The sequence below is a fragment of the Schistocerca nitens genome, chromosome 5 (assembly GCF_023898315.1).
Source record: "Schistocerca nitens isolate TAMUIC-IGC-003100 chromosome 5, iqSchNite1.1, whole genome shotgun sequence".
Lineage (NCBI taxonomy): Eukaryota > Metazoa > Arthropoda > Insecta > Orthoptera > Acrididae > Schistocerca > Schistocerca nitens.
The window spans coordinates 147,485,999-147,507,433 of NC_064618.1; positions in this window are offsets into that span (position 1 = coordinate 147,485,999).

Genomic DNA, 21,435 nt, shown 5'->3' on the forward strand with positions numbered 1-21,435 from the left:
TAAATTCCCGCTTTACCTCTTCTTACGTGTCAAATGAAATGAATGCCATGAGGAATAGAATATTTGTTGACTGCGTCTCTTCTTGCTTCCATCCTTACCAACATATTTCTTCATTCTCGTGGTAATCATGACATTCTATGTGTATGCTGCAAAAGATTGCAAGTGGACAAATTCGACATCGAGGTGCAAAGCGTTATATTCAATTCGAATAAGCTTCCGGTGTATTTTTACTTCGTTTGTATTTTTAGATGATTATGAACGTTACGGAAAATTATCTCACATGCTTTATGTTGAATGAGAAACATTGAATGATCCGTTTTGCTTTCCCTACGTTGAAATGATATAATGTCGGCGTCAACAGCCTTCTTCCACGCCGGAAGCTGAAACTTGTATGATTCTGGATTAATGATAATTGAATGTCTCATATGTATACATAGCCCACATGGCGACGTCAGAAACCATCAGGGGAGAACGCCGCATAAAAACCAAACGTGCGCGCGCGTCTCCACTCTGAAGAACCGTATCGGAGAATCACGGCAAGCATTTCGCTGAAGAGCTGCCTCGTCAGAGAGCCTAGAAATGGCAGCGTCGTAGCAACTATTTGTCAACACTCTGATAGTGCATTTACTTCCGGGTGTAGGTCGGCGTTACCTCGCTAAATTCACTTGACAATCGTTTTCCACATCGAAGACTCGTACGATATAATCCACTGCAAGATGACACAATTATAAAGTATATTTAATTTCTGGACTCCAAGAACGGCGTTCTTCACATAAGTAACACCTGTTTGTGTGTGCATTCGGGAGGACGACGGTGCAATCCCGCGCCCGGCCATCCTGATTTAGGTTTTCAATGATTTCCCTAAATCGCTTCAGGCAAATGCCGGGATGGTTCCTTAGGAAGGGCACGGCCGATTTCCTTCCCCATCCTTCCCTAATCCGAGCTTGTGCTCCGTCTCTAATGACATCGTTGTCGACGGGACGTTAAAACAGTAATCTCCACCTCCTCTGTTCGTGTGTTTAAGGTTGCGTTTTGAGGCTCAGGCAACATCGCAGTGACTATATTCCGCCTCTGGCCGCCAGTGTGTCGTTAGCTCAGAGGTTCCCTTGTGCGTTGCAGTGCTTGTACTATAAGACATAGCAGTTCGAATCACGGTAGAAGCCGCTGACTACAACCTTTTATTTTCCATTTTAATTAATGGAGTTGCAAACTGCTAGTAAAAATTTCTTATGCGAAATCTGAAGAATGCCTTTAAACATCAATCTTCGTCCGATTTCGACTTAGTAAATTAAGTTAATATCATGGATTTCTGCTTTGCAAATTCCAAGGTGCTTCACTGTAAAATAGACCCTGAAAAGATTCAAACCGACTGTCAACGATATAAATTTGAGCTTTGTTCGTCATATAGGTCTAACATGTCAGAAGGTTGTTTATGAAGTGCACATGTTCATTAATATAGTTCCCTTCTTCTAAATTTTTGCAATAGCATTTAACTGTAGACGTTTTCTAACACCGGCGTTAGCAATTCCTTTCCGTTCTCTGAAACCTTCAAAACGACAAATTTTTCTGGTTTAAATCTGATGACCTTAACTATCACTTCCGATCAACAATAAATACTTCATGAACCCATACATGGAACTCCAAATGTGCAGTGTTCCTGCACTGCTACAGAGCATTGCAAGGTATTCACACAGTTTATCGCATAGACTTACCATAATGAATGAAACAAGAACTGTAATACACTTTGCACCACAGACGCTCACTCTGGCTTGACGAAAACATCCAAACATTGACCAAAAGTTGCCCAAATAATTGAGTTTGAAAGGAAAAGAAACGAGGTATGAAGCATTTATAAATTCATCGAATGTAGTGAGGTGGTTTAATTTCGTCCCAGTCTATAAAATTAATTTCGGGCCATACTCAGCTCTTGCCGATTAATGTAATATAATACCCGCCTACTAATCAGGGCGTCTGTCTCCGTTGCTTTTGAGCGTGAATGGAAATTGTAGAAATTTTCTGTGGAGCAACATTTAATAATAAAGCGTTTGAAATCATCAAAAGCGATGAGCGGTAGCAGGCGCTTTCGATAAAGAACGGGGGAGTGCAGCGCCGCTGCTGTCGCCACGGCCGCTGCCAGTAGCCAGCAAATGGATCCCGGAGCTTTGCCGCATACGGCGTCCAGAGGAGGACAGTCTGCAGGAAATCTGCCGCAAAATCGTTACTGGATAAAATTTTGATATCGGTGTGTCACAAAGCGAAATAGATTGAATCTGCGCTACCATTACATTCACGTCTTCAGCATTCAGACAGAAGAGGCTATAAAAATATTTTATGCCAGCTGCTCTCGATCCACTGACATTATGAACAGAAACTACGCACGCTACCGCTAGACCACAGGCGTAATCAGCCTAGAGTTTCTCTATCATGGGACAAGTTTTCCTCCAGGAAGTGCCGCAGTCTACAGTGTTGCCAGATTGTGCAGATAACCGGACTTAGAGAATTAGCGAGTTGGCCAGTTTTTTTGTCCCATGTCGCGATCGGCGCGGACTTAGCCTCTGAAGCGGCCGGCCGCCGGTAAAGTTTTATGTCAAAGAGTGTACATCACTGATTTTCTATATTCACGGTGTACAATTTCAGGAAGACGTAGAAGTGGTAACAAAGGTAACTGACGGGTACGACGCGATCCTAGGGTTGGATTTCCTGAATAAACATCACGCTAAAATCGACCTCAGACAGCAAACTGTAGAACTTAGCGGAATAGTGTTTCAGCTAGGTGACACCGCTGCAAAGGGCCCTCTGCCGCAAGATTTCCCTAACCGGAAGGCGAAATCAACTATACTGCGTGCAACGTCCTTGAAGGTTGATTCGCGGGATCAGATACCATCTGGCTCAGGAAAACTTGTCTGGATGACCGTTGACCCCGAAGTACCTACAGATACAGTGTGTCTAATAGAGCCTTTAGAGGAAAATGAGGAATTAGATGTATCACATTGTTTTGTACGTAGAAGTGTTGTACGGGTTCAAGACGTTGAGGGAGAAAGAAAAGTACCGGTACATATTGACAATTTCGGAGTGGAGGACAAAGAGTTGCATAAGGGAATATTAGTAGCTACAGTCAGTACTTTTGAAGAAGAAGATTTCATTTGGTCAGATATTAACGATGGTCAGAAACCAGACGCCTATAAAACCGCATTACGCCAGAAGATTGAGCATTTGAAAGGAAATGATAGAGACAAGATAGAAGCAGTTTTAGTTGAGTTTCAAGAATTATTTAATGCAGAAGGTCCACTGCCAGCAACAGATATCACACAGCATAGGATCCCAACAGGAAATAGCCCCCCAGTTTATAGGAAGCCTTATAGAGTTCCGCATCACTTACAGCCAGTACTGGATGAATTTTTAGAACAGCATCTAAAAGATGGAATTATAGAATATTCTGATTCTCCTTATAATTCAAATATTGTAATTATTCCAAAGAAGTCTCCCGACGGTACGAAACGATATAGATTTTGTTGTGACTACAGACACCTTAACAAACAAACTATCTCAGATGTTTATCCTCTTCCAAACATTACAGACATCATTGACAGTTTGGGTAACAGTAAATACTTTTCAACAATCGATCTACGTAGCGGATATCATCAATTGGAAGTTGCACCTGAAGATAGGCATAAAACAGCATTTTCTACCCCTGGAGGCCATTGGCAATTTAAAAGAATGCCTTTCGGTTTGAAAAATGCACCAGCAACTTTTCAAAGACTACTCGATGGAGTATTGCGAGGACTCAAAACTCAGCAATGTTGTGTATATCTAGACGATATTATTGGATTTTCCAAAGACATTAATGAACATGCTGTGCGTCTGCGTAATGTTTTTCAGAGACTTAGAAAAGCTAAATTAACATTAAATATGGAAAAATGTAGTTTTGCATTGACAGAGGTTACATACCTAGGGCATGTCATTAGTGAAAAAGGAATTAAAACAGATCCTCGATTAATTTCGGCAGTTAAGGACTTCCCAACACCACAACGCGTTAAGGAGGTACAAAGTTTCATTGGTCTCGCATCGTATTACCGAAAATATGTTCAAAATTTTGCTGAAATTGCCCGACCCTTAACCCAATTATTGAAAAAGGGTGCAAAATTTCATTGGTCTGAAGATTGTGAATTAGCATTTCAAACCCTTAAAGATAAGTTAACACACAGTCCAGTATTAGCCTACCCAGATTATAATAAAGAATTTATTTTATCCTGTGACGCAAGTGGTCATTCAGTAGGAGTTGTTTTGAGTCAGAATATTAATGACGCGGAACACCCCATAGCCTACGCTTCGAGACAACTAACAACGGCAGAAAGAAATTATTCCACAACGGAGAAAGAATTGTTAAGTGTTATTTATGGTATCAAATACTTTAAATGTTACTTGTATGGTAGGAAATTCAAAGTCATTACAGACCACGCAGCTTTAAAATGGTTGCTTGGATTAAAGGATCCATCTAGTCGTCTTACCCGTTGGGCCCTGTGTCTTTCCGAAATGGATTTCGAAGTTATCCATAAACCAGGCAAAAAACACACGAATGCAGATTGCCTAAGTCGGAAAATAGCACTTTTGGAAGCAACAGGCCGAGATACTGAGGACTGGAGAAAGGCACAAGATGAGGATACAGAATGCAAAAAATACGCAACTCAAAAACAATTTTGCTTTGAAGATGGTGTATTATGCCGTAAAACAAAACTTGGACCGCGAATTGTTGTTCCCCAACACCTTAGACAAGAAATAATGGCAGAGGCCCACGATCATATCCTTGCAGGACACGGTGGACAGCGGACAACCGAAAGACGTGTAGCAGAGCGATTTTGGTGGCAAACCAGAAAGCAGGATGTTGCGCAGTACGTTCGTAATTGCATTGCGTGCGCACAACGAGCAGAACTTTCTCGTTCAAAAATACCCTTACAGGGGCTCCCCGAAGCTTCATGTCCATTTCAAATCTGCGGAATCGATCTCTACGGGCCATTTCATAAAACACCTGCTGGTAATAAGTATGTCCTTACAGTTATAGATCACTTTTCACGCTATCTAGCTATGGTGAGTCTCCCAGATCAGCAAGCAAATACAGTTGCCCAAGCTTTAGTTAACAACTGGATACTTAAATTTGGCGTACCTGAAGCTATTATCACAGATCAGGGATCTAATTTTATGTCGGAATTAATGAAACAGCTATGCCACTTACTAAAAATACGTAAATTACGCACAACTCTGTTACACCCTCAGTGCAATGGGCGCACAGAAAGAGTTCATCGGACAATTGGCAAGATGCTTAGTTATTATATTAACGAACAACATTCTAATTGGGATACGTATTTACCAATAATCGTGTCGGTATACAACGCCAAAACGCATGAAGCAACTGGCATGTCACCTTATGAAGTGGTCTATGGCAGAAAAATGCCGTCCCCTTTTGATGTAATCAGGCAGAAAAACGGAAAAGTCGGAGAAACAGTAAGAGATTTCAGTCGAATGATGAAGGATGTATGGAAAAAGGTTCAAAAATCTAATACAAAGGCTTTGGAACGACAGGAAAGATTAGGTAATGCCCAAGGTAAATATCCAAATTACAAAATCGGTCAGTGGGTTATGCTTTCAACTCCTTATATTGCGAGAGGAAAAACGAAGAAATTTGTAACAAACTACAGAGGTCCTTACCAAATTATTGAGATCACGTCACCAGTCAACGTTAAACTGCAACTGCCCACCCGAACTACTATTGTGCATGCAAGTCGTTTAAAACCTTTTAAGGGCGCTCCAGATGTAATTCCTTCAACAATAGTGTCTGCTTTTCCGAAGGGTGGAGGAAGTACCCGAAAAGGAAAAAGAGTGGCCACGCCAGCACAGCATACAGACATGGCACCATACAATCTTCGACCAAGAGTACGAATGTCCTAGTTGAATCTTAGTAGACTGTAGTTTACATATGTAAATAATTAATAAATTATAATGGTTTATTTTTTCAGAAAGAAAAGTTGAACGTAGAAACATGTAGATCTTGTAATTAACAATGTATTCCTTCTTTTCTTTGTTTTTGTTTTTACTAGGTTGGTAGGTTCATAACCATGTTGTTTGCTTTTTTCAGAAAACGCCATGCAAGCATTTCCTACACAAAACCTGTCCTACCTCAATGACTCCCTTGACAGTTCCCTTCTGAAGTCATTAGATATGTTCATAAACTCACAGCAAGGCAAAATTGATGCCAATGTTATGATGCAACATGTTTTAAAATTAAAAGGTGAACACAAAACTAAAATTATAATGCTAGGAACGGGTATATCTGGAACCTTTGTGTTGGTGTTTCTACTTTGTACAGTTTTCTTTTATCTAAGACGAAAAAAGAAGCCAAATAATAATATACCACTTCATCAAATCCCTGTTACCTAGATACCACACTCTTAACTGGTGTACTTCAGTAGTTACTTTTCAGCACTAGTGTATTAATTTTGTTTATTGTACTTCACTCTTTACTAAACAGTCTTATGTTAAAGTAAAAAATACTGTAGAATAAATATTCTTGCATTCATATAGGGTTGATTAAACAGGTGTTGCTATGTAAATTTCTAAGTGAATAATCTATTTTTTGTTTATTCATTGTCATCAAGATTTGTTACACTTATTATAACCATTTATGTGTGAACTATGTGATTTATGAGCGTACAGTGCTTTAGTGAAGTGATAAAGTATTTTCAACATACTTAATGTGAAGCGTGTGTAATCTTCTAAGTCGAGAGTTTTCATTGCTTATGTTAGTGCTTTTGCCGTGTGAAGAGTGGAGGAATGTTGAGTGGTAAATTCGAGGGCGAATTTCTCCGAAGGGTGGAGGAATGTTGAGTGGTACTTAAGTAAATAAATTAGTGAAATCAAAGTAAACTAGAAATTAGAATATAAATGGAAAACTTGGTTTAGTTTAGAGAGTTACATACTGGCATTCAGCGGGCAAAACAGCAGAACAGAAGAGACAATGACCATGAAGTCAGCGAGTTCCACATAAGCGGGCGCTGTCGATTCAGCCGTCAGGGCATCGCCCGACCGGCTCACGTGTTTCTCAGTTGTCGTATGTGAGCAAAGGCCCTCGCCTACATCCCAAGAGCCAATGACCGACGTAAAGAAGATTCTTCGAGAAGCTATTCAACGTGACAGAAGAGGCAATGACCGGCTCACGTGTTTCTCAGTCGTCACATGGGATCAAAAGCCCTCACCTACATTCCAAGAGCCAACGACCGACGTTAAGAAGATTCTTCTAGAAGCTTTTCAACGTGACAGACGAGGCAATGACCGTGAAGTCGTTCACCTCCAGTAAACTGAAGTGAATAAATACGCGAGACGCAGTGAGATGAGGTCAGATGAAGACGGAGACGGAGACGGAGACGAAGACGGACGGAGACGAGTCGAGAGACGAAGGAAGAAAAGAAGAGTAGCAGTAGTTTTCAGTCAGTTTCGGTGCTGAAGACCGTCATGTAAGAAGAGTCTGCATCATGCACAGACGAACCAAGACCGCCGCTGTAATGGAATAGCAACAGCAGCCGCAGCGCCAGAAGACAGAAGTTAAAAGGTATTTGAAGTCTGATTTTTACGTACCCGGGTGACTCGTGAGGACGGGAAGGAGACGGCCTCACATCAGCAGTCACCTGTGAGCTGGGATGAAGACCTGACAGCCGAATACTGGCAAGCGGGAGTCCGTGGTTCGAGTCCGGGACACTGGCCTTCCCCCGCCGCGCCGCTCCGCTGGTCGACGCACAACACACGCGGCCGCATAGAGAAGAGAAACTGGGACGCCACTCCCAAGGTATCATCCGACGCACGACTTCGCTCGCAATAATTAAACCGGCCACCTCGCGCTGCGCGTCTCCCGACAACTGGGCGAGACAGCGACACGAGATACACACCGCTACGCCTAATCAGACGCCGCCGCCGCCGCCGCCGCTGCCGCAGCAGAAGACTTCACAAACGACACAGCTGCCGCTCTCCGAACCAGAACATCCCGTAAGATACAGTTGTACGAATCTTCAATAAAAGTTATCTTATGTAAAAATGATGTTTCATTCGACCTCATACCCGAGCCAAGGAAGAACCCACCCTGCCCACATGTTGTTAAGAGAGAAAAGTTAATTTATTTAATATTTTCACCCTGACAGAATGCTTTAGAATGCTCATCCTGACAATTGACTTGCATCAAAAGAGAAAACCCAGTTACATTTAGTGACAGAAGTGTCACATTTAGTAACACAATTGTTACATTTGGTATCAGAAGCCGTTATAGTTGTTACACATGTTAGATTCGCTTGCTTTTATCCTGCAATGTTCGTTAATTGCTCTCAGTGTCACTCTGTGTAGATTAGGAACTATTCTTAAAAATCCAATTCAGGAAGCCAGTGTATGTATACAAACTGAGGTATGCAACATAACACCACCACTAACATCTGCATTCGTGACAGCAATAGCAAAAATGCTAAGACCATGGTTGCCAACCTTGTAGAGCTTCCAGCCCTCAACTGGTAGACTCCAGTAAACAGTTAAGCACTGCCAGTGCAGTGAATGATCCTCTGAATTCTCCTCCAACATTCAAGCCAGAAGGGAAGTGTCAAACACAGAAGACAATAGAACGTGAACCGTCATATCATACAGATCTCCTTCTGTCTAATGATTTCACTTTCGAGACTATGGAGTATGAAGATTACCTGAGGCAACCATTCAGCCTCTCAGCTAAACCCCTGATCACCTCTGGATCTCCAACACAGTGGACAAATAGAGTGGAAGGAAAACGTTTTCAATAAAATGGCTCCGATTCTACTGTGGAACATCAATGGTTTCAGGATATACACAGAAGAACTGAAATTTCGTCTTTGTTCTTTAGCATCAACTCCTATATTTCGTGTCTGTTTGTGTATTTACCAGGCACAGCTCCATGCATTATTAACTGTACAGTATATAGAACCGCTGCCTGCATCATTTCAGGCATTCGTTTTGCATTTTAAAAGTCACTTGTAGTAGCTAGATCCCCCACTCGAGCGGCAGCTCTCATAGCAGCAGCAGCTCATCAGAGTACTGCGAGTTGACACAGCTTCTCATAAGGTGCGATAGTGTTCTGTAGCTTCAGCTCTTATATTTCTTGTGTATCTGAGTATTAATGAGGCTGTCTTTAATATGAATAGGAACTGTGACTGTTGTGTTCAGATGCAAACTATGTTGGTGATTTTATGCACACAGCTGCAGGTGGTGTTGGCTTTGGCTACGCAGCTTGAAGCTGTTGCCATTGGCACTGTGGGAGGCCAGACGGGGCAATCCCGGGGGGACGTCCAGTACAATCCATCTGTCCCCTGATGGGTCCATTACTGTGGCTGCCCTGGGTATTGCCCACACTGAGATTAATTCCTCACCCGTGGACGAATGAGAGGTCGTTCAAAGATGTGTCCGGCAGCAAAACACTTTCCAATGGGCCAATCATAGGGCCTCAATGGCAACGGCGTATCAACTGGAGGGCGGGGGTTGGCGTGGGGAGGGGGGGGGACGGGGGGGGGGGGGAGGCAAGAGGGGCAGTCGCCACCCACTTCAAGCTCTGGAGGGACGAGATACGGTTTCTGCCCCCCCCCCCCCCAAATTCCCTTGGAGTTTTATTCGATCTATAGGCAGAGCCAGTGAATAAACTATGCTACCTTCAAGAAATATGGGATCAGTACTTTCGTTGGCAGCGATTTTTGCTTTTGAGTGAGGAGTCTTATTAGCTACTATTACATTCTGTAGTTCCTGTGACTCCTAATGGGGGACGGCCTCTGTACGCATATGTAACAAATTCTACATAGCACTTTCGAACAGTAGTTGAGACTGATCGGGCCCTCAGGTCTGGCTATGTCATATAGGAGAACTACAGAGTGGCCAGTGCGCCGAATGTGGGGTAGGAGCACCAGACTGGAGGCAGAAATCTCGACTGTAAAAAGGTGGTTTCGCTGTCCCTTTATGCTGTTGACAGTTATGCTGCTCAGTAATATACTGTTCAAAACAACCCCGCCAGAGCCTGCTGTGTCTGTCACAAGCCAGAACAAAGGGTGAGTGGTAGAGGAGTAACACCTCTTTAAGAAACCTTGGTTCAGCTGGCCCAGCTGATAGTACCTTGTGAGGGCCCTTGCCAGGGTGACGGTGAAGTTGGCAATGGTTTTTAAGGCAGAAGACAGCAACCATGTCCCAACGGTGGATTAAGCCCTGAGTAACTTTTTATCCTAACTCTCAGCTGATCAATGTGCATGCACCAATCAATGAAGACAACAGACACAATCCCGAGAAAGTTGAACTGTTTTGGGACCTTCTTGAAAAATAGTTAGAGAAAATACCATCTAAGAACGTAAGATCCTATTAGGTGACTTAACTCCCATCTGGGAACAGAATCGCAATTCAGACCAACAATTGGAAAGTATCCTGCTCACAAGATGACTAACAGAAATGGTATAAGACTCGTCAATCTATGTCGATCCTTCAATCTTCAGATAATGTCAACATTTTACAAACACAAGCCAAGTAAACAGAAGACTTGGCGATCACCATGCAATTTGTGTGGAGAGAAACAGATTGATCATGTAGCAATCTCTAGGAGAGCAATTAAGGAAATAATGAATGTTAAAGTACAGAGAGGTGCCCGGTTCGACTCGGATCATTACTTCTCCAAGAGCAAAATGAATTTCATCCCTCTCAATAAGGCCGTGAAAACTGGAAATAAAATTCATAAATATGACGTTGCGAAGCTCAAGATCAATCAAAACGTATTGGAACAACACCACCAGCAACTGACATTTGAACCGCATAAATGGACGGACATAGCCTCCAAGATCCAACAAGCAGCTAATACTGAAATCCTGACAGCTAAAAAGAGAAAGCATAGATGATGGAATGAGGTTTGTGATGAGGTGGTTGCCCAAAGAACAAATGCGTGGAAAAAGTGGAACTCGACCAAGAGAGCTGAAGACTTTGATGTATTCCGTGAAGTTCGATAACAGCCAGTACTCTATGAAGGACTAAGCGATTTTATGAGAAACACCAGTTAGAACAGATCGATCAGTATTTCCGAAAAACAATGCCAGAGACTTCTATCAGACGTTCAAATCGAATTTGAAAGGATAGCCTTTGTTTTAGTGACGAAAATGGAAAGCTCGGCCTAACCAACAAAGAAAACTGTACGCTCATATCTCGTTATTTTGAAATCCTACTTAATTGCGATGAACCGAAAGAAATATTCCCTGTATGTGCCCCGATCCACAAACTAGCCAACTCATCTCCATCTAGAAAAGAGGAGATCAAAGAGAAATCAACAACCGTAAGAATAATAAGGCAGCTGGAGAGGAGTCAATAGTGGCAGAACTACTGAAGCTGGCAAATAATGAAACTCTAGATGCACTTGTCCAACTTTTTGAGGAGAACTGGGATGATACCAACTGAATGGCAGTCAGCTTTAATCCACCCTCTACGCAAAAAAGGCGATAAAAAGAATGTCAATAACTATAGATGCATCTCATTAGTATCTGTTCCATATAAGATTCTCTCCAAAGCGATACAGAACAAAATAGAAGGTCATCTTGGCTAACTGACTGGGGAGTTTCAAGCTGGTTTCCGAAAGGGCCGTTCTTGCACAGAACAGATTTTTAACCTGAAGAACATCATCAGGTAGAAAAAAAAAAATTGGAGGAAATAACTATGTGGTCGTGTTTGTTAATTTTCAGAAGACATATGACTTCATCGACCGACAGGCATTAATGAATATTTTGGAAAAGTGTTGGGTGGATGACACATCAAGAAAGCTCATCAAACAAACTTTCACTAACATAGTGTCAAAAGTAAAATTTATGGGCGAGATATCAGAATCCTTTACAATCAGAACGGGTGTAAGACAAAGAGATGGACTATCCCCACTCCTTTTCAACTGCGTCTTGCAAAAGGTCATTGGAGAGTGGAGAAAGTTGTTAGCCCAAGAAGAAACAAATGAAGAGCGGTTCAGACTTGGTCCTAAGAACAAAGGGGGTGTACATTGACTGCTTGGCCTTTGAGGATGACCTGGCCATTTTTGCTAACAATGTAGAGTCAGCAGTCAATAAGATCAATAGGCTGTCAGAAATTGCTGAAAAAGTGGGACTCCAGATCTCTATTCAAAAGACAAAATATATGACGAAAATCTGTGATGGACCTGAATGGACGATCACCAATCTGGAAAAAATCGGACGAGTTAAGAATTTCAGGTATCTCAGTGAAATCATCCAAGAGAATGGATTAGAAGAAGAAGCAATTAATGTCAGGATGAGGAAGTTAGTCCAAGCATACCAATTGACAAAGAATACCTATAGCAAAAAGTCTATGAGTATAGGGGCCAAGTTCCGACATTATAATACAGTTGTAAAACCTGAGGGCTTAAATGCGTCCGAAACTTTGGCCGTGAACAGACAAGGTCAAACTGAGTGGCTGGAAAAGCGAGAGCGTAGGATATTAAGGAAAATCCTAGGCAATAGATGGGTTGATGGGCAATGGCGAATGGGAGCAAATGAAGACTTGTGCAGCAAGGCAGAACCTATCACAGCACCCATTAAGAATAGACGATTGTTATTTTGCGATCGTCTAATGAGGATGAGTGATCGACTAACAAAAAGAATGTGGATTTTCATCCAATCTAAGAGAAGAAGGCCAATATGGTTCGAAGAATGTGAAAAAGATCTTAGGCAGATTGGCATCTCAGAGAGATAAATTCCTGACAGGAACAACTTTAGAAGATTGGTGAACAACTACCAAGATTTTAAAATGGCATCAACGTCCAAAAGACGGAGATGACCATTATCCGAAGAGCATAAACAGGCACTTTTGCTAGGCTCAGAAGATACTGGCAGGAAGTCGAAGCTGGAACAAGAACAAGACCTGGACACTAGAGTGAAGTTGGTTGTTACCGCGCAGTCCATAGAGGCTCAACTCGATAATAAAAAAAAAAGACTGTTCAAAACAAGTATTTCCATCACCCTCATTACCTACCGTTCGATTCTCCTCGAATCAAAGTCCACACACGTTCGCAGAACTGCTGGTGGTACAAAACTTTTTTTGGTCAGTTTAGTCTCTCGGTCACGCAGGCACAAGCTACGTGCGGTCCTATCGAAAATGACAAATACCAACCAACAATGCCCAAACAGCAGTCAGTACTCCTGCCTGGCTCGCCGCTACGACAATGTCCGCCTCACTCTACGAATAATCTGACATTTAAGAAAATAAAAACAACGCGATAACCTAAATGTGTGGAGAGGCAATATTGTAACACTTTCCCCTTTTCCCTCCCTTCACGACCACCATGCCTTCACGCAGTAGCTACCTCGCTATACACTGTTGCTCTGGTAACGAATGTGAAACGTGTATAGTGTAGCCAGAGATTTTTCTCTAGTTTTCTATATAGAGATAAGGACACACACATTTGATTTGCAGTTTCGAGGTAATATGATGAGTGAACCTTTGTGGTGAAAGGCATCTAATTACACTCCTGGAAATTGAAATAAGAACACCGTGAATTCATTGTCCCAGGAAGGGGAAACTTTATTGACACATTCCTGGGGTCAGATACATCACATGATCACACTGACAGAAACACAGGCACATAGACACAGGCAACAGAGCATGCACAATGTCGGCACTAGTACAGTGTATATCCACCTTTCGCAGCAATGCAGGCTGCTATTCTCCCATGGAGACGATCGTAGAGATGCTGTATGTAGTCCTGTGGAACGGCTTGCCATGCCATTTCCACCTGGCGCCTCAGTTGGACCAGCGTTCGTGCTGGACGTGCAGACCGCGTGAGACGACGCTTCATCCAGTCCCAAACATGCTCAATGGGGGACAGATCCGGAGATCTTGCTGCCTCTAGAGCACGTTGGGTAGCACGGGATACATGCGGACGTGCATTGTCCTGTTGGAACAGCAAGTTCCCTTGCCGGTCTAGGAATGGTAGAACGATGGGTTAGATGACGGTTTGGATGTACCGTGCACTATTCAGTGTCCCCTCGACGATCACCAGTGGTGTACGGCCAGTGTAGGAGATCGCTCCCCACACCATGATGCCGGGTGTTGGCCCTGTGTGCCTCGGTCGTATGCAGTCCTGATTGTGGCGCTCACCTGCACGGCGCCAAACACGCATACGACCATCATTGGCACCAAGGCAGAAGCGACTCTCATCGCTGAAGTCGACACGTCTCCATTCGTCCCTCCATTCACGCCTGTCGCGACACCACTGGAGGCGGGCTGCACGATGTTGGGGCGTGAGCGGAAGACGGCCTAACGGTGTGCGGGACCGTAGCCCAGCTTCATGGAGACGGTTGCGAATGGTCCTCGCCGATACCCCAGGAGCAACAGTGTCCCTAATTTGCTGGGAAGTGGCGGTGCGGTCCCCTACGGCACTGCGTAGGATCCTACGGTCTTGGCGTGCATCCGTGCGTCGCTGCGGTCCGGTCCCAGGTCGACGGGCACGTGCACCTTCCGCCGACCACTGGCGACAACATCGATGTACTGTGGAGACCTCACGCCCCACGTGTTGAGCAATTCGGCGGTACGTCCACCCGGCCTCCCGCATGCCCACTATACGCCCTCGCTCAAAGTCCGTCAACTGCACATACGGTTCACGTCCACGCTGTCGCGGCATGCTACCAGTGTTAAAGACTGCGATGGAGCTCCGTATGCCACGGCAAACTGGCTGACACTGACGGCGGCGGTGCACAAATGCTGCGCAGCTAGCGCCATTCGACGGCCAACACCGCGGTTCCTGGTGTGTCCACTGTGCCGTGCGTGTGATCATTGCTTGTACAGCCCTCTCGCAGTGTCCGGAGCAAGTATGGTGGGTCTGACACACCGGTGTCAATGTGTTCTTTTTTCCATTTCCAGGAGTGTATTTTATGTCATTTATTTGTCATAAGGCTCGTAGCTCAATGTTGATTGTTCTCAGTAGTTCATTGAAGAACGTAAATGCAATTACCTACCCATACATCTCAGTGAGACTTTTATGGAAAAGGGGCGGGGGGTCAACTATGGCGTACCGTAAAGCATTTGCAAAAAGATGTCTGTTATTTCCGATATAGTGGAAATGCTTATGAGTTAAAGGGAGCACCAAATCTCAATGCAAATGTGGCAAAACAGTGCTTGGGTCTACATTGGAGTACTCAGAACTCGCCTGACTGTCCGTATCAATAGCAAAAAGGTCAGCTCCAAGGATTCAAGAAAAAAAGCGAAGAACTTATCCAGGAATAACTAACAACGGTCCGTGAATAAGTATTCCCTGCCACTACATCAAAGCAATAACAGAAAGGTGCAAACTACGTACATATAATATAGTATCGAGTACTTAGATAGAATTATTCTTTTAAGTTTCAAGAAAACTAGTACATTGACGCATGCATTTGAGCTAGGTGTAGTACTGCGAGGAAACCTCTCCATAACCCATTGCAACTTGTCCTGAAATAGTCATCATGACAGCGTACTGAGATCATCGTGTTATTGTACAGCAAGAGAAATGGTTCTGAGCATTATGGGTCATCAGTCCCCTAGAACTTAGAACTATTTAAACCTAACTAACCCAAGGACATCACACACATCCATGCCCGAGGCAGGATTCGAACCTTCGACCGTAGCAAGAGAATGTCCACTGCTGTTGCAGGATCAGAAAAGTGAGACGTATGTTCCGAAACATAGCCAGTTGTTATGATGTTCATATTTATTTATTTCATTTATTTATTTGTCCATATAAATCTCTTTTTCAGTACATATATCGTACACAGTCTATTGGACAGAAAACCTTTTTGTCTATCGGTTTTTCAAATATCAAACATACATTATTTAAACTTTTATAACAAATTTGATCTATGCAATTAATAATTACATCTTTTTAAATACTGTATGTTTTTGACTTATTTTATATGTCTTGACAATCTGTTGTATAATTTTGTTCCTGCAAGATATACACCTTTTTGGCTTAGTGTGGTGTACAAAGATTAACATGTATGTCGCTGCCTGACCTGATACTGTAATCATGCACACTTTTGAGGAAAAAGGTTTTCTTGTCTCAGTATGTCTTTCTGGCATGCATGACTACTTCAAGTATATCAATGCAGAGAAGGGGTAAGATATTTAGATCTTTAAAGAAAGGTTTGCATGGTTTTCTGCTGCTCCCTTGTTTCATTATCCTCTTAATTGACTTTTGTTTCCTGAAAACTGTTATGGTCTGGCGTACATTTCCCCAGAAAATGATACTGTACTTCAGTACTGAATGTGCATGAGCAAAGTATATAGCCCTAACCGTTTCTGCACTAGTATTGTTGCAGAAAATTCTTACTACATACCTCATTTTTGCTAGTTTTGAATTTAGGGCTGTGATATGAGTACTCTATTTAAGATTTTCCTGGATATGATTCCCAAGAAATTTAGTTTCATTGACAGCACTAATGATTTTGTTATCTATACATATTATGGGTTGTGCCACATTTTTATTTTGATCTGTGTGGAAATTCATGAGTATCGTTTCTTGGGGATTAACTATTAGGTTGTTTCTAGTAAACCATTCAGACACTTCGCAGATGCAGTGAGATTTTCTTCTTTATTTCCTTCAGTCAATAGCCTAGTGTCATCTGCAAACAGTACAGGTTCAGAATCCCTAACGTGTGATGGGAAATCATTAATGTATACCAAAAAAGGAGGGGACCAAAAATAGAGCCCTGTGAAACACCATGACTTAGTCCACATGGTTCTGAAAGGTGTACCTGGAGTTCATTTCCTTCCATATACTTAATTTCAGTTACCTGAGAACGATATATAGTTGATGACACGCACTAAATTCGCATTTCAGTATGAAGATTTTAATTACTTTGACTAGTTACAAATATCCCCCATTTATTTGACGTTTTGAGCCCTAAAGAAAAACAAAACAAACGATCCGCACTCAAAGACTGGAAAGTTGCACAAGTCATACCGAGAACCAAGAAAGAAAATAGGAGTAATCCGCTGAATTACAGACCCATATCATTAACGTCAGTTTGCAGTAGGATTATGGATCATTTACTGTGCTCGAACGTATGAATAACCTCGTAGAAAATTATTTACTGACAAACAGCCAACACGGATTCAGAACATATCGTTCATGAAAAACACAACTAGGTCTTTATTCTCACGAAGTAATGAACGCTGCTGACAGGGAACGTGACAGTCATTCAATATTTTTAGATTCCCAGAAGGCTTTTGACATCTTCCTGATAAGCGACTTCCGATGAAATTGCGTTCTTCTTATTGAGAATCGTGTCAGTTGTGTGGCAGGACTCGTGGTTTCCTTTCAGAAAGGTCACAGTACGTAATAATTGACGGAAATTCATCGAATAAAACAGAAGCAGTATCTTACACTCCCCAAGGAAGTCCTCTGTTATTCCTGATCTAGCTAACTGATTTAGGAGACAATCTGAGCAGCTCTCTTAAATTACTTCCAGATAATACTGGGATTTGCTGTCATGTAATGTCATCAGATGATCAAACCGAACTGCGAAATGATTTAAACAATACATCTGCATGGTGAAAAAAGTGGCAATTTTCTCTAAATCATGATAAATGTGAAGTCATCCACGTGAGCACTAAAAAGGATCCGTTTAATATCAGTTACACGATAAATCACACAAATATAAAGGCTGTAAACTCAACTAAACACTTAAGGATTACAACTACGAATAACTTAAACTGGAACGATCACATAGATAATGTTATGGGAAAAGCAAACCAAAGACTGCGATTTATTACACTAGGCTTGTCCGCCCTCTTCTGGAGTGTTGCTGTGAGGTGTGGGATCCGCATCAGATAGGTTCGATGGAGGACATCGAAAAAGTTCAAAGAAGGGCAGCTTCTTTAGTATTAACGCGAAATAAAGGAGAGAGTGCCGCGGGTACGACACACGAATTGGGATCTCAGTCATTAAAACAAAGTCGTTTTTCGCTGCGACAGTAACTTCTCATGAAATTTCAATCACCAACTTTCTGCTTAGAGTGAGAAAATATTTTGTTGGTACCCACCTAATTAGAGAGAAACTATCGTCATAATAACATAAGAAAAACCAGAACTCACACGAAAAGATTTAAGTGTTCATTTCCCAGCGCGCTGTCCGAGAGTGGACCGGCGGAGAAATAGCTTAAAGGTGGTTCGATTAATCCTCTGCCAGGCACTTAACTGCGAGTTGCGGAGTAATCATGTAGAAGTGATTGTAGATGTGGGTGTAGGAACTCTTATTGCAGGGAAGTTTCCTTCGCTAGAGTTTGCAAGAAACACATTTTAAACTTTCTGACGCCCCTGCGCTAAGAGATTGTAAGCCCAGTTTCCAGCATTAACTGGCTGGCGAAAGACCCAAGGGTGGGATAGCTGTGCTTGTAAGTAACACATACAACTTCTCTGTTACATCCCTGGTTACTGATTTGTAAGCAACTGCAGTTAAAATTTATGTGGGACAAAGGATCGCCATATGCTCTGTTTGCCTAGGTCCACAAAAAGCAATAGATTAGAAGCTCCCAGTGACTTTCTAAAACAACTCACCGACCACTTCACCTACTGGGAGACTTCAGTGCGCATAATGTATTATTGGGCTGACACTCCCATTGCTCTAGGAGTTATAGATAACACCACGGTATCTCAGGAGTTGTTTAGCCTCAACACGGGCAACCACACAAATTTCAACACTGCTACTGGATCATGTTCAGCCACAGATCTCTCTTTCTGCTCTCCAGCCCTCTCAGACTTTGCTCAGTGGGACGTTATTGATGACCTTCATTCCAGTGATCACTTCCTAGTCTGGATCCATATAGCTAAATGGAGAAGTCCCCAAAAAGGAAGCTACCAAGATGGGTGATCAGCAGGGAATGAAGAGGTAGTCTGGTTTGCAGCATCTTGAGCAGAAGGAGCGAGATAGGCATATTCTGGGATATTGCTGTGCAGACTGCAGTAAAACTTCAAAAATTCCTGAGACATTTCCCACTGTATTTCGCACAGCTGATGGATTTATGTAAGCCACAAATTTGGCGACTTTGGAATCGCACCCAGACGAAAGAAAGATTAGGGCAGAATGGTGTACAGACGACATGATGAACCGTTTTATGGAGCATCTATTTAGTCCCAACTTGATTACACACGCATGGTGATGAGTACTGAAAAAACATAGTGCCACAAAGAACTGAATATAATCAACAATGAGGGAATTAGGCTGACTGTAGATGCAGTTTAGACCAGCCCAGTTTCCAGCATCATGTGGTAACTTCTCATGGTGCAAGAAACATACAGACTACACCTGTACGCCAAACACTTGCTTAAGATACCACAGTTTGACCATGCACGAACGGACTGCCCAATCATCATACACAACAACGCTCATGTTAGGAATCATTATCACGAAGTTGCTTTTCTCTCTGAACTTTCGTCAGTGGTTTGAACTGCGACTGAGTTTTCAAGGAGCTCGAAAAAAAAATTTGTAAGGAAATCATGGATACATCAGTGGGTGATTTACGAGGGGCGTTTGAGAAGTCCGTGCAAAGCCCGAGAGATGGCACCACCGGCTCGTATCGAGGTCGTATTAAGTTAGTAGCATCTTTGGAAAGAACGTACACCAACTTTCAGCCATATTGGTCTATTTCTTTGCGTTTGGCATTCGTGTGAATCATGGAAGTCGAGTGATTGTCAAAAAATGGACGAAAACGAATTTCATGTGGTGATTAAACATTACTTTATGAAAGGCAAAACGCCTCAGGAGACTAGAGAGAAGCTTGATAAACATTAAAGTGACTCTGCACCTTCGATTAGAACAGTTTGTAAGTGGTTTCAAAATTTTCGGAGTGGTCATATGGGCACAAGTGATGCTGAACGTTCTGGACGCCCTGTGGAGGTTACAAATCCAGAAATCATTGATAAAATCCAGGATATGGTGATGGATGACAGAAGAGTTAAGGTGCGTGAGATTGCTATTGCTGTGAGTATCTCGACTGAACCATTACATAATATTTTGCATAAATATTTGGACATTAGAAAGCTATCTGCAAGATGGATTCCGTGATTGTTCACGCTTGACCAAAAACGGTATCGTGTGAAGTGTTGCAAGGATTGTTTGCAGCTGTTCAGGAAGAATCCGCAGGACTTTAAGCGTCGGTTCGTCACTGTGGATCAAACATGGATACGTTACTATACCGCTGAGACCAAACAACAATCTAAACAATGGGTTACCAAGGGAGAATCTGCACCAAAAAAGGCGAAGACGATTCCTTCGACTGGAAAGGTTATGGTGACTGTCTTTTGGAATTCGCAACCGATAATCCTCATCGTCTATCTGGAAAAGGGTAAAACTATTACAGGTGCACATTATTCATCGTTACTGGACCGTTCGAAAGCCGCGCTGCAAGAAACATACCGGCGATTGGACTGCAAAAAAGTCCTTTTCCATCACGACAATGCACCAGCAAACACCTCAGCAGTTGTGGTCCCAAAATTAATGGAAACAGGATTCCAACTCGTTTCACATTCCCCCTATTCTCCAGACTTGGCTCCCTCGGACTACTATTTGCTCCTCAATTTGAGGAAATGGATGGCAGGACAAAGAGTATTCAAACGAGGATGTGATTGCAGCAACTAACAGCTATTTTGCAGACTTGGACAATTCCTATTGTTCGGAAGGGATCAACAAATTTGAACAGCGTTGGACAAAGTGTATAAAAGGAGACTATATCGAAAAATAAAAAAGTTTTACCCCAAACACGTAAGTAGTTTTTATTTTTGGACGGACTTTTCAAACTCCCTTCGTAGTATAAAGGGTCCTAGATCTGTCGCATGACTGCTTATTAATTTCTGTTCAACTTTTTCTTTGTTTGCTGCCTTGTGTGGCGACCCACGAGCGCATCTGATGGCATGGCGTTCCTGGAAATATTCTTTGCATTACAAGGATGTGACGGAGTGAACATGTTTTCACCAGCTCTGATTCTCATTGTGCTATTCAGGTTCTTTAGCAAATGTGCACAACAGAGAAAACTGTTCAGAACTTAAAGCAGTCAAGGTGACCTATAGAGGTGAAGTACTCCGGCAACGTGTCGGTCCCCTTGTGGGCTAACCTATGACTCCTAGACTAGGAAGCAGGGTGACAATGAAAGGAAGAGTGCCTGGAGGAGTGGGAAAAGTGAAAGCAACGATCTGACTGTGGTGTTTCTTGATCCGACCACAGAGTTAGCATGAAGAGACACTTGTCTCTCTTAAGGACATATTCCACTCAGACATGGCATGTTACTCAGGTGGGGAAAGCCATCCATTTTTAGTGCAGAAATTATAGTACGTAACATTTTAAAGGACTGCAGTTTATATTCGGGAGAGAGGGTATGTGGTATATATTTTACG